The sequence below is a fragment of the Canis lupus genome, chromosome 25 (genome assembly GCF_048164855.1).
Source record: "Canis lupus baileyi chromosome 25, mCanLup2.hap1, whole genome shotgun sequence".
Lineage (NCBI taxonomy): Eukaryota > Metazoa > Chordata > Mammalia > Carnivora > Canidae > Canis > Canis lupus.
The window spans coordinates 5,199,310-5,215,840 of NC_132862.1; the positions used below are offsets into that span (position 1 = coordinate 5,199,310).

Below are 16,531 nucleotides of genomic sequence, written 5' to 3' on the forward strand. Positions count from 1 at the left end.
ATCAGACTTGAACACTCCCTGAGGAGACAAAAGCAGTCAGGCATATAAGCGACTTTAATTTTAATTTATTTTTTTGGTAAGATAAGCAAGGTTAACTTAACCTGGATCACTTCTTAGTTATGACTCTGAAAATCATAAACTGTTAACTGAAAATTGATATAAAGTAGCCATTAACCAAATCCCTTTAAGAAAATTCTAATATTGGGGATCCCTGGGTGCCTCAGAGGTTTAGCCCCTGACTTCAGCCCCGGGTGTGATCCTGGAGTCCCAGGATCAAGTCCCACATCAGGCTCCCTGCATGGAGCCTGCTTCTCCCTCTGCCTGTGTCTTTGCCTCTCTCTCTCTCTCTCTCTCTCTCATGAATAAATAAAATCTTTAAAAAAAGAAAAAGGAAATTCTAATATTGTAACCAATCACTGTAAAGAATAAACATTCATTGTCTTCATACTACATAAGCTGCTTTATAACAGTATGTCTCTGAACCTCATTCTATGTTTTGACCTGAGTGTTCCCAGTTTACAAATTTTCTAGTATGTGCACAATAAATTTTTACTAAATACTACTTCAGTGATTTGTTGCTTTTACTTGTTTTTAATGAACTTTTGACAACTAATGGTGTCAAAAGTGGAACCTTTAGCCAACAAACCCCTGCCCTGAAGCTGGTGAGCAAATCACCTGCTGGTACCCACAGACCACTGTGCATTCACTGCTTTCTTGCTGACTACCGAGTTCTTGGGTAAGACTCTCTAGGATTTGAGCTCCACTCTGAGTTCTAAGCTCTCCAACTTTATCATGCACATTTGCTTTCTGTCTCTCTTGAAGCTTTTTGGCAAGCTACCCTCCTGTCTGTAAGGGGAAAGCGTGTGATTCCTGGGGTTTTCAGCAATGATAAAATTACCAGGCTCCTATAGATTATTTGTTTCAGATACTCTAAAGGCAGAGATGGGTTCCAACTAGTCTAAATCTTTTTCTCCTCCCTTAAAAACTGCTCCCTCTTATATGTATACCCACTGTAGAATACTCTTGAGTCTTTCTGAAGAAAAAAACAAAAACAAAAACAAAAAAACAAAACAAAACAAAAAAACAGGACTTTACAAAGGATAATTTTGAATTGCAATGGCCATTCTGGGAAGCCTACCACTTAAAAAAACATGATCCTAAATAAAAATAATAAAAATTTTAAAAATAAATAAAAAAGATGATCTTATTGGGGTATCATTTAAAAAAGAGGATCCCAAATCTCTCAAAAACAATGAAATGCCTTCTTTTGATTGGTTTAAAGGATTTGAGAAGGCAGAATGACTCAAAATAACCTCTCCAAAAGATTCATTGTCATTCACAAGACAATGAAAAACTTATGACTAAAGCCCTGAGTCTAAAGATTTGAATGACCCTCCAAATAACCCCTCTATGCCTATCCTGATTCTAATAATCTATTTGATCTTTTACCCTCCTAGGCTCCTAATGCCCTGGAGAGTAAGATCTTATCAAGAACCAGGGGTCCCCCATCCACCGTAGAATTTAAACCTTGGTTTGAGTCAGTAAAACATCTGCTTCGGCTCAGGTCATGATCTCAGAGTCCTGGAATCAAGCCTATACCCGTCTCCTTCTGCCCCCCACTCGTGCATGCTCTCTCTCTAGTGCTTTCTTTCTCTCTAGTGCATGCTCTCTCCCTCTCAAATAAATAAAATCTTAAAAAAAAAAAAAAAAAAAAAGCTCTTGAAAGTAAACCCTGGTTTGAAGCTGACCTCCAAACCATTATTAACAATTTCCCAGATCCAAAGTAGAATCAAACTAAATTTAAAGAAGAATTTAAGATACTTCTTGGAGAAAAAAAAAAAAAAGAAAGAAAGATACTTCTTGGAGCTTATGACCTGGGTGCCTCAATTCGTACCAATTCATTCACATGGTGCTAAGTCCAAGAGACACACAAAGGTAGCTCCATGTAGCAGACTGGAAAGATCCTTCTGAGGAATTTGAGGACCATTAAAAAATAAAATAAAATAAAATAAAACTTTGAAGACCCTCCCAAGTATGCCTGAAAAGATAGAATAAAAAGAGAGAGAAAAGTAGGTCAACAGTTCCTTGAAGCTATACCCAGGGTTTTTCCTGTAAGAACTGATTTGAGTCTTAATACAATCTTGTAAAATAGAAAAAGAGTAAGTCAATTGCAGACTTTTGAATTCACTTAGGAAAAATATTTAGACAGCATCCTGGTCTTAGGGATTCTGAAGCTAACATTACCTTGTCTGCTCATTTTCTTAATGGGCTTTGCCCTGAGCTTAATGATTTATTAAAGAAACATAAATTAGAATGGAAGATCTCTCTTTTTTCTGAGCTCCAACATTTTACTGAACATTTTGAAAGAATTTAGGAACAGAAAAGGAGTTACCAAGCAAATAAACCCATGGCCCTATAATTACAACTACTTTACAACTAATTTTGCCCCTGTTGACAAGCACACTTGTGAATATTGTAAACAGAAAGGACATTGATAAAGGGACTGTCCCCTCAAACAACCTAATTATCAAAGAAAAGAGAACACTCAACCTTCAGATACCTGAGATAATAATCAACATTGATGAGGCTCTAAGGTACTGTCCAGTAAGCCACCCCCAGGAATTCCTATTAATCATCAGGGTGAAGTGAAATCTGAAATAAATGGAGAAAAGTGTACCATGCTAGTAGACTCTTTCCACTTTAAACTCCACCATGATACATCAAGAACTTCCTCAAAGCAATAAAAATATTTTGGTGGTGGCTGTGTCCAATCAAGTTCAAATCAAGTTCCTTTATCAGAGCCCACAACCTTGGCCCCTTCTAGGATCATGCCTTTTTCTTATGTGACAGGGTTCCTCTGGGAAGAGATCCACTTTCTAAATTAAGAGAGCAAATATATTTTGTCTCAGGAGAAATAATCTTGGAATTTCCAGACTCAATAGACCCCAAAATGTTATGTATTCTATAAGTCCAAAGTAATTGTCCTGAAGAAGTTAACAAACTCCATGATGAGGCAAGTACTGCAGACCTCTCTGAAGCCCTTGGCATCCTATGGGCCTCTTCTTCCACCGATCTGGGAAAAATTAAGAGTGTTTTCCCTATTAAAATTCAGGTTGATCCTTCGGAAATTCTTCCAAAATTGCCCCCAGTATCCCTTAAGACCCTAAGCTATATAACAGCTTACCCCCTTAACAGATGATTTAATAAATCAAGAACTAATAAAAAAATAAAAATTAAAAAAATAAAGGACTAATTATTTCCTGCACCAGATCTTTCCAACACTCCTATCCTACCCATAAAATATCCCCAGGACTAAGGATGAAGATTTGTATAAGATCTTAGAGCTATAAATAAAACTGTTATTCCAAGGCCTCCTGTAGTTCAACCAATGCTGAATGGTTTACGACTGCAGACCTATATTCTGCCTTCTTTACCATCCCAGTAGATAAAGAAAGTCAATATTTGGAAAAATCAACAACTGTCTAAGAAACAGTTATGCCTCAAGGAATCACTGAGGCCCCTTCATATTTCTCACAAGTTCTACATCAGGATTTAAGTACACTACAATTTCTAAGAAATTCTACCCGGACTCAGTATGTAGATGATTTACTTCTTTGCTCTTTATCCAGAGAGAACTGAAACTGACTCAGAATATCTAGTGTACCAGCTAGCTTACACGGGCCATATGGCGTCTTGAGATAAACATCAGTTTTCCACAAGAAAAAGTATGACCAAATACCTTAGTCATGACTTATCAGGAAAAGGAATCCTTCTGTTTCAGAAAGAGTAAGTACCATTCAAAATCACTGAGAACTATGACTAGCAGACGACTCAGAGGCCTCCTTGGACTTGCAGAATATTGCCAATCCTGGGTCCCTAAGTTTTCCTTATTGGCCTCTCCACTCTATAAATTAAAAGTAATACTCAGGAACAGCCTCCTTAGGAAATACAATATGAGGAAGACTTTACTGAAATCAAACAAGCCTTACAAGCCTGCACTGGGTTTCCTAATCATACCAAATCTTCTACATTGTTCACGAATGTTGACACTAGAGTCCTCACACAAGAACGTGAAAGAAAAAATAGACCTGTAACTTATTATAGTTTACAACTGGACCCAGCAGCCAGGGCATCTCCAAATCATTCCCAGGCAGTTGCTGCAGCTGGTAAAATTGTAGAATCCTTTTCAGAACTTGCTCAAAGAAGTATTTTAAATCTGTAAATTCCTCATGATATACAAAATTTAACTGAGCAAACTCAGCATTTCTTAGCTAAGTAGAATAACATCTTATAAGATTCTATTCCTGTCTCCTTCACATCTGTGCCTTCTTCACTGCAACTCCTTAAATCCTGCTCCCCTTCTACCCTTGCCCAATAAACAAGAAACTCGTAATTGCATTGAACTGACATTTGATCTGACTTCTAGATCAAATTTGTAAGAAATTCCATTACCTAATGCAGTGTTAGTATTCCTTGTTGATGGCTCTTAGGCCAAAAAATTCCGAAGGGAAATATCAAGCTGGATATACTGCAACTACTCAATATGAATTACCAGAAAAGAATAGTCCTTCCTCAGTTAAACTCAGCCCAACCTACAGAATTACTTGTCCTTACCTGAGCATGTGAATTAGCAAAAAGAAAAACTGCAAATATTTACGAGGACAGCAGGTATGCTTATGGAATGGTCCATGACTTTAGCATGCTCTGAAAACAGAGGATTTTTAACATCAAATGATACTCCTAGAGGGTGCCTGGGTGTTTCAGTCAGTTAAGTGTCTGCCTTTGGCTTAGATCATGATCCTAGGGTGCTGGGATGGAGCCCTGTGTCTGCTCCCTGCTCATTGGGGAGCCTGCCCTGCCTCCCGCTTGTGCTCTCTCTCTCTCAAATAAAGTCTTTAAAAAAAATGACACAGCTATCAAAAATGGACGTCAGCCGGCTGATTTCCTCTTTGCACTATTACTACCTTCACAAATTGCTATTATCAAAACTGAGGCTCGTAGCCACCAATCACACTCCGAATTATCAGGGAAGCAGGATATATTCAGGGTCCTAAATGAGAAAAACATGCAACCAAGAATACTTTATCCAACAAGGCTCTCATTCAGAATGGAAGGAGAGATAAAGAGCTTCCAAGACAGGCAGGAACTGAAAGAATATGTGACCTCCAAACCAGCTCTGCAAGAAATTTTAAGGGAGACTCCCAAAATTCCCCTTTAAGAAGAAGTCCAATGGAACAATCCACAAAAACAGGGAATGAATAGATATAATGATGACACTAAACTCATATCTTTCAATAGTAACTCTGAACGTGAATGGGCTTAATGACCCCATCAAAAGGCACAGGGTGTCAGACTGGATAAAAAAGCAGGACCCATCTATTTGCTGTCTACAAGAGACTCATTTTAGACAGAAGGACACCTACAGCCTGAAAATAAAAGGTTGGAGAACCATTTGCCATTCAAATGGTCCTCAAAAGAAAGCAGGGGTAGCCAACCTTGTATCAGATAAACTAAAGTTTACCCCGAAGACTGTAGTGAAAGATGAAGAGGGACACTATATCATACTTAAAGGACCTATCCAACAAGAGGACTTAACAATCATCAATATATATGCCCCAAATGTGGAAGCTGCCAAATATATCAATTAATAACCAAAATTAAGACATACTTAGATAATAATACACTTATACTTGGTGACTTCAATCTAGCACTTTCTACACTCTATAGGTCTTCTAAACACAACATTTCGAAAGAAACGAGAGCTTTAAATGATACACTGGACCAGATGGATTTCACAGATATCTACAGAACTTTACATCCAAACTCAACTGAATACACATTCTTCTCAAGTGCACATGGAACTTTCTCCAGAATAGACCACACACCGCGTCACAAATCGGGTCTTAACTGATACCAAAGGATTGGGATCGTCCCCGGCATATTCTCAGACCATAATGCCTTGAAATTAGAACTAAATCACAACAAGAAGTTTGGAAGGACTTCCAACACGTGGAGGTTAAGGACCATCTTGCTAAAAGATGAAAGGGTCAACCAGGAAATTAAGGAAGAATTAAAAAGATTCACGGAAACTAGAGAGAATGAAGATACAACCGTTCAAAATCTTTGGGATACAGCAAAAGCAGTCCTCAGGGGGAAATACATCGCAATACAAGCATCCATCTTTCTTCTGGAAAGAACTCAAATACAAAAGCTAACCTTACACCTAAAGGAGCTAGAGAAAAAACAGCAAATAGATCCTACAACCAGCAGAAGAAGAGAGTTAATAAAGATTTGAGCAGAACTCAATGAAATTGAGACCAGAAGAACTGTGGAACAGATCAACAAAACCAGGAGTTGGTTCTTTGAAAGAATTAATAAGATAGATAAACCATTAGCCAGCCTTATTAAAAAGAAGAGGGAGAAGACTCAAATTAATAAAATCATGAATGAGAAAGGAGAGATCACTACCAACACCAAGGAAATACAAACGATTTTAAAAACATATTGTGAACAGCTATACGCCAATAAATTAGGCAACCTAGAAGAAATGGACGCATTTCTGGAAAGCCACAAACTACCAAAACTGTAACTGGAAGAAACAGAAAACCTGAACAGGCCAATAACCAGGGAGGAAATTGAAGCAGTCATCAAAAACCTCCCAAGACACAAAAGTCCAGGGCCAGATGGCTTCCCTGGGGAATTCTATAAAATGTTTGAAGAAGAAACCATACCTATTCTACTAAAGCTGTTTGGAAAGATAGAAAGAGATGGATGACTTCCAAATTCGTTCTATGAGGCCAGCATCACCTTAATTCCAAAACCAGACAAAGACCCCACCAAAAAAAAAGGAGAATTACAGACCAATATCCCTGATGAACGCAGGTGCAAAAATTCTCAACAAGATACTAGCCAATAGGATACAACAGTACATTAAGAAGATTATTCACCATGACCAAGTGGGATTTATTCCCGGGACACAAGGCTCATGTAACACTCGTAAAACAATCAATGTGATTCATCATATCAGCAAGAGAAAAAAGAAGAACCATAGGATCCTCTCAATAGATGAAGAGAAAGCATTTGACAAAATACAGCATCCATTCCTGATCAAAACTCTTCAGAGTGTAGGGATACAGGGAACATTCCTCAACATCTTGAAAGCCATTTACGAAAAGCCCACAGCAAATATAATTCTCAATGGGGAAGCACTGGGAGCCTTTCCCCTAAGATCAGGAACAAAACAAGGATGTCCACTCTCACCACTGCTATTCAACATAGTACTAGAAGTCCTAGCCTCAGCAATCAGACAACAAAAAGACATTAAAGGCATTTAAATTGGCAAAGAAGAAGTCAAACTCTCCCTCTTCGCCGATGACAGGATACTCTACATAGAAAACCCAAAAGACTCCACCCCAAGATTGCTAGAACTCATACAGCAATTTGGCAGTGTGGCAGGATACAAAATCAATGCCCAGAAGTCAGTGGCATTTCTATACACTAACAATGAGACTGAAGAAAGAGAAATTAAGGAGTCAATCCCATTTACAATTGCACCCAAAAGCATAAGATACCTAGGAATAAACCTAACTAAAGAGGTAAAGGATCTATACCCTAAAAACTATAGAACACTTCTGAAAGAAATTGAGGAAGACACAAAGAGATGGAAAAATATGCCATGCTCATGGATTGGCAGAATTAATACTGTGAAAATGTCAATGTTACCCAGGGCAATTTACACGTTTAATGCAATCCCAATAAAAATACCATGGACTTTCTTCAGAGAGTTAGAACAAATTATTTTAAGATTTGTGTGGAATCAGAAAGGACCCCGAATAGCCAGGGGAATTTTAAAAAAGAAAACCATAGCTGGGGGCATCACAATGCCAGATTTCAGGTTGTACTACAAAGCTGTGGTCATCAAGACAGCGTGGTACTGGCACAAAAACAGACACATAGATCAATGGAACAGAATAGAGAATCCAGAAGTGGACCCTCAAATTTATGGTCAACTAATATTCGATAAAGGAGGAAAGATTATCCACTGGAAGAAAGACAGTCTCTTAAATAAATGGTGCTGGGAACATTGGACATCCACATGCAGAAGAATGAAACTAGACCACTCTCTTTCACCATACACAAAGATAATCTCAAAATGGATGAAAGATCTAAATGTGAGACACGATCCCATCAAAATCCTAGAGGAGAACACAGGCAACACCCTATTTGAACTTGGCCACAGTAACTTCTTGCAAGATACATCCAGGAAGGCAAGAGAAACAAAAGCAAAAATCTTGACTTCATCAAGATAAGAAGCTTTTGCACAGCAAAGGATACAGTCAACAAAACTAAAAGACAACCTACAGAATGGGAGAAGATATTTGCAAATGACGTATCAGATAAAGGGCTAGTTTCCAAGATCTATAAAGAACTTATTAAACTCAACAGCAAAGAAACAAACAATCCAATCATGAAATGGGCAAAAGACATAAACAGAAATCTCACAGAGGAAGACAGACATGGCCAACATGCACATGAGAAAATGCTCTGCATCACTTGCCATCAGGGAAATACAAATCAAAACCACAATGAGATACCACCTCACACCAGTGAGAATGTAGTTCTTAAAAGTACATATTAATTTATTATAACTAGCAACTTCCCATTCTAAATACTTTTTACTTGGATAGTTGAACCCACAGAAGGGAGGATATGGAATTGGCATTATCTACTCCAAATAAATTCTGTCCAGTAGAGAGAGGAATGATTTCCCTCATGCCCCTGTAAAATAAAGCCAGTTTTGCATCAATTTGTAAATTCATTTCAGCATTCTTGATTCTATATATGTGTGGTACTTAAATTCTTCTTAACCACTTTTAGCATCTTATAGGTTTTTCCAATTAATTAATGAGTTAAACAACATCTTATACATGTGCTTTTTATATTTGTGTGAAAATCATGATTTGCTTAATTTTTAATCCTTTAATGATGAATTTCATACAGTATGTAGTAGATACTATGGAAAGTGAAAATTTTAATGCAAAAGCTCAAGGAAGGGAAACATCCTTTTCTACTCTCACATATACTTATGTATGTATATATATGTGTGTGTGTCTATTTTTTTTTTTAAGGAAGGCCAGATAAAACATGCTTTTTTAAGACTCTGAGAACAAGCCATTGTTAAAGTTGGTCATTCTTGAAAGACCCATAACTGACAAAAAAAATTATTTGAATGATATTGACTGCCTTTTCCCCCTGATGCATAGTGTAAAATACAGCACTATCTAAAAAAAAAACAAAAGGTTCATCATTTCAGAAATACTTAGAATCTTTTGTCTGAACTACTTTCGTTAATTACAGTCACCAATAAAATAGATGGTACATTTTTACAATGAATTAAAAGTCTACATCTGACAAATGCTTTTACTAATCCAAAAGATTTTGCCAGTCAACACCTGTACAATCGTAAGAATATTAACTACATCTGTTATTTTCAAAATAGTTGTCTTCTATTGATATGTGTCACATTAAAAGGACAAAATGATTAAATAAAAATTAACTTGATTCAAATATATACATACTGCTTAAAAACACAAAACCAGAAATCAATACCCAAGCTAAACATTAAGTCAATAACATGTTTTGAACTCATTCATACATTAGGAAAAGGTGTATTAGTGCTCAGATCTTCTGGCTTTCTAAGATCCAAATTAAAAATATCTCTAATACTACCAGTCTCTATGGAATTATGGATTTCACAAAACAGCTTTATTCCTCACACAGGATCAAACTAATCCCGACGCTCTAAGAAAGAGTAAAACCAACTTGTACCAAAAATTTTTATACTCAGCATTCATTCAGATCCTTCCAAACTACTCTCTTGGCTTATAGCATGCCTGAAAAATATTGCTCTAGCAAGTAATTATTCTGTCCAAAAATGAACAGGGCAATTTAGGTTGGAAATAATTTGCTGTCCATGTCATTCATAAATCCACACTACTATATTATAATTCTCAAAATTAATGCATAATGCATGCAGTGTATCATCCATTAAATATTTTAAAAGATAAGTTTTCATCTAGTTGAAATTAGTTAAGTAATATTAACGAATTTAAAAGCATGAAAAATTAACTCTTTCTTCCCCTCACTTCTACTCCCTCCAAACCAACAGGTACCTTTCATTTGATAATGCATATCAAGTGGGGGGGAAAATGAGAATGTGGACAAACAAAACAAGTGAAAGAGTTATAGAAGGCTAATCCCAAAAGGACATGTTGCCTCTTCCAAGTTGCAACTAAAGTTAAAGGACTATAGTGAGAAGTCTTGACCATTTTTAGGAGTTCAAAATAGATATGTACTGTCCTCCCATTTTGGGGAATGTAACTCATTCCAAAATTTTATTTTCTGACTAGTCTGAAGGTTCTTTTATTGCTACCAATTGGCACATTTTTAGAGGACTCTATTAAAGCTTTGTAAAAGTATCTTTCAAGTACCAAGTAAAAAAAAAAAAAAACTGACTCACTTAAAAGCTTTTTCTCTCTACCCCCAATTCAATAACCTATATAAACCTGACAACCAAGAAAAATAAAACAGGTAAATGATTAAATACAGGCATTTCTTCTCCAGAAGTGGGAAGAGTAATATAGCAGGTAGTTAATTCTATAACAACTTCCTATCTTGTTTCAGATCATCAGAGAATTTGGATGAATCTCTCATGATATATAAATTTTCCCTTAGAAGTATCCCTGCCAGCATTAAGAAAGCTAACTAAACAAACTCAACTGAAATTGGAAATGACAGTCAAACATACTATTTAATCCTTATAAAAATGCTACCCGGAGACTCAAACAAATCTATAAATGGTAGAATTTTCCAAAGTCTGATAGTTTTTCTTCTTTGTTTCTTTTGTTTCTTCCTTTGGGATGGAAGCACCATTATGCCTTCTCTTATACAAAAAAATAAAAAGAATGCCAAGTCCAAAGCTTCCAGGTCCTATTTCTAAAAGACAGTCATTTGTTTCCTTCTCTAAAGAAAAGAGGTGTTTATTGCTGTGATGTCTCCTCCATGCTATTCCACACCTCCATTCTCAAACATTAAATGAAGGTAATCTACCTCTACCCCCATGAACAAGGAAAAGAAAGCCTGTTCTAACAAGTATAATCTTCTATATTCCAGCTTCCAAACTTTTTTTTTTTGGGGGGGGGGGCTTCCAAACCTTTTATAGGTGTATGTGTGGGGTATTTTGTGTTTTAAAACATGTTCGTACATTCTTCGATCCTACTCCCATCAAATGTAGAGTCTAATTCTCCTGCCCATGAAAAGAATGAAATAGAAGGGACACTGAATAACCTCACAAGTTAGGTCATAGGGCAGCCCGGGTGGCTCAGCGGTTTAGTGCCGCCTTCAGCCCAGGGCCTGATCCTGGAGACTGATGATAGATAGAATCCCACATCGGGCTCCCTGCATGGAGCCTGCTTCTCCCTCTGCCTGTGTCTCTGCGCGCCTCTCTCTCTCTCTCTCTCTCTCTCTGTCTCTCATGAATAAATAAGTAAAATCTTAAAAAAAAAAAAAAAATTGGGGCAGCCCCCGTGGTGCAGCGGTTTAGCGCCGCCTGCAGCCCGGGGTGTGATCCTGGAGACCCGGGATCGAGTCCCATGTCAGGTTCCCTGCATGGAGCCTGCTTCTCCCTCTACCTGTGTCTCTGCCTCTCTCTCTGTGTCTCTCATGAATAAATAAATGAAATCTTAAAAAAAAAAAAAAAAAAAAAAAGTTAGGTCATAAAAGATGATAAAACTTCTTCCTGGTACTCTCTGAGGACAACTTTGGACTCCAGAATCACCATGTAAGATATCCAGGTACCCTAAAACCCTCATGCTGGAGTAAAGGATGAGGAGTCAGAGGATTATAGAGCCATCCAAGAAATTGGTTGAATCTTCCTAGCTCAGCCACCTGATATGTGAATGAGGAATACTTGGAGATGACTCCAGGCCCAACTGCCATCTGCCTCCAACTGTGTAAGAGAGGAAGCTTTTTGCTTTTTAAATGATTCCAGCCCCAGCTATCATCTAATTACATCCACATGAGAAACCCTGAGAAGAAACTGCCTAGCCAAGTTCAAACATCAGAATCATAAAAGATTAAAAAAAAAAAAAAAAGACTGTTATTTTATCCCACTAAGTTTAGTATGGTATATTATGCAGCAATAGAAAACCAAAACAGATTTTGGTTATAGGGTTGCTTCCAAAAAATGTAAACATTTGGCTTCTGGATCAGGTGGCAGGAAAAAGCCAGAAAAGGCTAAAAGTGTTAGTGAGAGCCTGAAGGATCTTAGTGTCACTGTTAGGAAAAGCCTCAAGGAAGCTATCAATAAACACTTAAAACAGGGTCAGGGGGTGGGGGGCCCTTGGGTGGCTCAGTGGTTGAGTGTGTGTCTGCCTTTGGCTCAGGTCACGATCCTGGGGTCCTGGGATGGAGCCTGCTTTTCCCTCTGCCTATGTCTCTGCCTCTCTGTCTGTCTCTCACAAATGAATAAATAAAGTCTTTAAAAACAAAGACAAATGGGATTGGCAAACCATAAACTACCTGCAAAATTCAATTGCTGCTTTGGTATAAATAAAGTTTTACTGAAACACAGCCACACCCATTTATTTATATATTGTTTGTTTTTGCCTCCTCACTACAACAGCAAAGCTAACTAGATGTGCCACTGACCCCATGGTCCCCAAAGCCAAAAATATGTATTGTCTGGCCCCTGACAGAATAAAGTTGCCCATCCTTAGCTTAAAAGAAAGTGAGAGGGCAGCCCAGTTGACTCAGCGGTTTAGCGCCACCTTTGGCCGGGGCCTGATCCTGGAAACCTGGGATCAAGTCTCATGTTGAGCTCCCTGCATGGAGCCTGCTTCTCCCTCTGCCTGTCTCTGCCTCTCTCATGAATGAATAAATAAAATCAAGAAAGAAAGGAAAGAAAGGAAAGAAAGGAAAGAAAGGAAAGAAAGGAAAGAAAGGAAAGAAAGAAAGAAAGAAAGAAAGAAAGAAAAGAGGAAAGAAAAGAAAAGAAAGAAAAGAAAAGAAAAGAAAAGAAAGAAAAGAAAAGAAAAGAAAAGAAAAGAAAAGAAAAGAAAAGAAAAGAAAAGAAAAGAAGAGAAAGTGAGAAAAGCAAGCGGCACCATTGCTCAGCAGTCGAATGTCTGCCTTTGAATCAGGTCATGATTCTGCAGTCCTAGGTCGGAGTCCCACATCAGGCTTCCTGCAGGGAGCCTGCTTCTCCCTCTGCCTATGTCTCTGCCTCTCTCTCTCTCTGTGTCTCTCATGAATAAATAAATAAAATCTTTTTTTAAAAAAAAGTGAGAAAAGTATCACTGGAAGTGGAAAAAAAGGAAAATCCTATTAGATAAGTGGAAAGTTTAGCAAAACTGTCACCTGAAATCATGTTGAAAAGAGAAAATATAATCAATGAACTTATGAATATGGGTAAGATTTCCAGGCAGCATATCAGAAGTACCAACTATTTTTTTTTGCTAAGTATCATAAAGTACAGGTAGAGAGAGATGAGAAAAAGAAGAAATCACATATTTTCAAAAAGAATATAGAGGAAATATAAAGGAGTCAGAACTTGCTAGGTCCAAAAATAAACTATTCCTTACTTCCAAATAGCAAACATTTCTCAAATTAAGAAATGCCCTCCTGGGGCAGCCTGGGTGGCTCAGTGGTTTAGTGCCACCTTCAGCCCAGGGTGTGATCCTAGAGACCCGGGATCGAGTCCCACGTCAGGCTCCCTGCGTGGAGCCTGCTTCTCCCTCTGCCTGTGTCTCTGCCTCTCTCTCTCTCTCTCATGAATAAATAAATAAAATCTTTTTTTGTAAAAAGAAATGCCCTCCGGAGAAAGACCAAATCCAAGACAGTGTCAGGGACACATGGCCTAAGATTAAACTTTTATTCAGACCAAGGATAGGCAAACTCTATAAAGGCAAAAATAAATATTTTAGGCTTTGAGGGCCATATACAGTCTCTGTTGAACATTCTTTTTTTTTTTTTTTTTTAACAACCCTTTAAAAATGTAAAAACACATCTTAACTCACTGGTAATAGGTGACCAACCCTAGTGTAGGTAGGTCAAATATCCAAAGAGATTCAATATAAGGTGGTGCCTCATAATTCTTTTCAAACAAAAAGCTGTCTAAGAATCTTAAAGGTGGGAGATCCCTGGGAGGCTCAGCAGTTTGGCGCCTTCAGCCCAGGGCGTGATCCTGGAGTCCCGGGATCGAGTCCCATGTCGGGCTCCCTGCCTGGAGGCTGCTTCTCTCTCTGCCTGTCTCTCTGTCTCTCTGTCTCTCTCTCTTTGTATTTTGTGAATAAATAAAATCTTTAAAAAAAAATCTTAAAGGTGTTTTCCCACAAAAACTTTAAATGGAGCTGAGAGGGTTTAGGACATTCGACCCCAAAATAAGGTACTGTGGCATATTGAGTATTTTAAGCTGAAGAAGCTTGAGAAAATGGCAGAAGCAGGAAAGTCACTCGGGCCTTTCCACTGCTCTTCTCCCCTGAAATAGGTCATATGAGAGGTGCCCTCCCTGTACCTGCAAGAAGGGAGCATTCTTTATATATATATATATACATATATATAATTTATTTATTCACGAGAGACACACAGAGAGAGAGGCACAGACACAGGCAGAGGGAGAAGCAGGCTCCATGCAGGGAGCCCGATGTGGGACTCGATCCCGGGTCTCCAGGATCACACCCTGGGCAGAAGGCGGCGCTAAACCGCTGAGCCACCTGGGCTGCCTGCCCAGAAGGGAGCATTCTTAATCTCCAAAGGCAAAGGGACATAGAGAAGAATCCTAACAGAGCTTGCTAAATTTCCCCCAGCTTACTACACTTTCCTCATTCTCTTTGTCTTACTACATTTCTCCACAACTGCCCACTCTTCATTAAGCCTAGCATAAAAACACTCAGGTTTAAACATTTCTTCATGTTAAAAATAGAACTACCTTACCATCCAGCAATTACACCACTAGGTATTTACCCAAAAAACACAAAAATACTAATTCAAAAAGATACATGCACCCCAATCAATGTTTATAGCAACATTATCTACAACAGCCAAACTATGGAGACAGCCCAAGTGTCCATCAATAGATGAATGGATAAAGAAGCTGTACATACATACACACAATGGAATATTAGCCATAAGAAAGAATGAAATCTTGTCATTTGCAACAATGTGGATAGAGCTACAGAGCATTAAGCTAAGTGAACTAAGTCAGAGAAAGACAAATACCATATGACTTCACTCATATGTGGAATGTAAGCAACAAAACAAATGAGCATAAGGGAAAAAAATAGGCAAACCAAGAAATAGACTCTTAACAAATGGATGGTTACCAGAAGGGAGCTGGATGGGGGGATGGGTGAAATAGGTGATGGAGATTAAGGAGTGCACTTGCTGTGAGCACCAGGTGATGTATGGAAGGGGTGAATCACCAAATTGTACATCTGAAACTAATATTACACCATATGTTAACTGGAATTAAAATTAAAACTTAAAAAATAAACATTTCTTCAGGTCTTCATTTACTAATAAAGGCTTCACTGTCACATAAAATTTATATTAAATAAAATAAACGTGTATGCTTTTCTCCTTTTAATCTTTGCCAGTTTAATTTTCAGACCCATTCAGCAATCTTAAGAGGGAGGGTCAAGGAAAACTTTTTCCTCTTCTGCGAGGCTAAGGTGGAGAAAGGCTTATATCATTGTGTAAGCGCGGCTTTTGTCTAACAGAGTGAACCTCTCAAATAGATTCACAGAGAATTCTGTGTTGAGAAATATTGTCATCTTGTACTAAAAAAGACAATACAAAATGAAAAGAGGTTTTTGGGACACACACCCCCTTCATGCTCAAATCCTATGGTTTAGGAAATTACTCATCTGCAGACAAAGAATACATTTTATGGAAAAGGAACAATAATTGAGAGGGCAAAACCAAGAGCTATGAAGGATGGTTCCTAGGCAATACAGCTGAGCCCTAATCAAAGAAGTCATAATACAGGCCTGGCTGGATTTCAGATTTGCTGTGGACCAGCAACTATTGTGTTCCTTATATTTTTCTTTATTTTTGAAGAGCAGTGCCCATAATGGTTATCTTATGCCTGTCCACCATTGCATACTGGGTGGGAGAGATAACATAGCTCTTTGGCTTACAAGTCTTCAAAGTGAAAGCAATGGTACCCGGGGAGCTATACACAAGGAGCTATATCCAAATAGCCTACCTGCACCTGGATCTGATTTAGGTGATAAGATCCTAGACCTCAAGCCTGAACCTGATGCTGTATTATTAGGTAAGACCCCTCCTAGTGCTCACTTTGGCAGCACATACACTAAACCTGGAATAATACAGAGCAGATTAGCAGGGCTCCTGCACAAGGATGACATACACATTCATGAAGTGTTCATATTTACACAAAACAAAACAAAAAAACTCTCTGAGAAGGGGTAAGTGGGGTGTGTTTTGCACTTGGGAGGAATGTAAATAATTT

The 16,531-nt window shown here is 38.1% G+C and overlaps 1 protein-coding gene and 1 non-coding gene across 2 annotated transcripts in view; one reads left to right on the forward strand and one right to left on the reverse strand.

The window, feature by feature from the left end:
- DNAJC22 (DnaJ heat shock protein family (Hsp40) member C22) overlaps positions 1-16,531 on the reverse strand; it is an 89,839-nt gene that overhangs the window by 16,825 nt on the left and 56,483 nt on the right. The window lies entirely within an intron of this gene.
- LOC140617767 (U6 spliceosomal RNA) lies at positions 16,349-16,455 on the forward strand. Its single transcript, XR_012017936.1, has one exon. It is a non-coding gene; the product is annotated as a U6 spliceosomal RNA (small nuclear RNA).